Source organism: Lepisosteus platostomus, chromosome 5 (assembly GCF_059453375.1).
Source record: "Lepisosteus platostomus isolate fLepPlt1 chromosome 5, fLepPlt1.hap1, whole genome shotgun sequence".
Lineage (NCBI taxonomy): Eukaryota > Metazoa > Chordata > Actinopteri > Semionotiformes > Lepisosteidae > Lepisosteus > Lepisosteus platostomus.
In genome coordinates, this window is record NC_142615.1 from 34,696,863 (window position 1) to 34,698,026 (window position 1,164).

At 41.8% G+C, this 1,164-nt stretch overlaps 1 non-coding gene across 1 annotated transcript; it reads left to right on the forward strand.

Annotated features, from left to right (window-relative positions):
* The first annotated feature begins 1,082 nt into the window (after window positions 1–1,082).
* On the forward strand, window positions 1,083–1,164 carry trnal-aag (transfer RNA leucine (anticodon AAG)). The gene has a single exon. It is a non-coding gene; the product is annotated as a tRNA-Leu (tRNA).

Consider the following 1,164-nt stretch of genomic DNA (forward strand, 5'->3'; position numbering starts at 1 on the left):
TGTATATAAATGGATGTCTCTGATAACTTAATTTTAGTTTTTATTTTAGTTTTAGTTTTACGATGTAGGTCATGCGTTGATATATGACATGTCTCATTCCTGATTCAGCTCATGCTCCATAGGAGAGAAGAGATTCCTCCTGTTTCTTGTACATCCATATCAGAACAGAAGCCCATGTCACCCAGCTGTGATTCAAGATCGAGTTGCATCTTCAACATTTTGTTTTTGTTTCTGATCATAATTTTCTTTAGTTATGATCGATATTGAACTTTTTCTAAGTAAAACAAAACTAATCAAACATGCAGGCAGATTTTTGAAAAGTATTAGGAGTTGACAGGGCGCTCCTTCGGAATAGTCGTCAGAAAATGTGAGAAAAGGAAAGTTACGTAAACTCTCACACACAGCATTAAAGACTGGAATCTGATCATAAAAAAACTAGCTGTCTCCCCGTCGGTAATCAAACCCCGGTTTCCCGCATGACAGGCAGGGACACAAACAACTTTACTAACTAGGAGCGCTTGCTAGCTATTAGGAGGCATTTCGACTTTAATTTTCCCGATACCAGTTTTTTACAAAAGTAAAGGCACACGGCACATGTGTGGCACATCACATCCGAGTTTAGTGACAACTACCTCAGAGATTGTAAGTTGGGTAGTTTCAGATCACTTTTTAAAGGTTCAAGCAAACCCGAATACCTTTGTGTAATGGTTTTTCATAAAGTGTAATTGTATTATAGCATGTGCCCTTGATGGTTTTCTTGATACGTTATATGTGCTCTTGTTTATATTGTATGTAGTTTTGTTGTTCAAATAAAACGTAAAAGACACAACTTTCCGGATGCGGCTGCTGTAAAAATAAAATGACATCAAGGGTGCTGTACACAGAGGTCTGAAACCTGCTCCACAGAAGATCTTTATCCAGAGGTGTTAAGGAAGTCGAGATCTCGCCATGAGAGGGGAAGCATCTCAGAAAAAGCAGGTGCAGTCGGTTCCACGGTCATAACGCCACTGAGTCGGGCAACAAGAGCAAAACCCACCCGGCTTCCTCCGGACAAGTATTGAGACAAAGAGACACAGACAGCGGGTAGCGTGGCCGAGGGGTCTAAGGCGCTGGGTTAAGGCTCCAGTCTCTTCGGGGGCGTGGGTTCGAATCCCACCGCTGCCA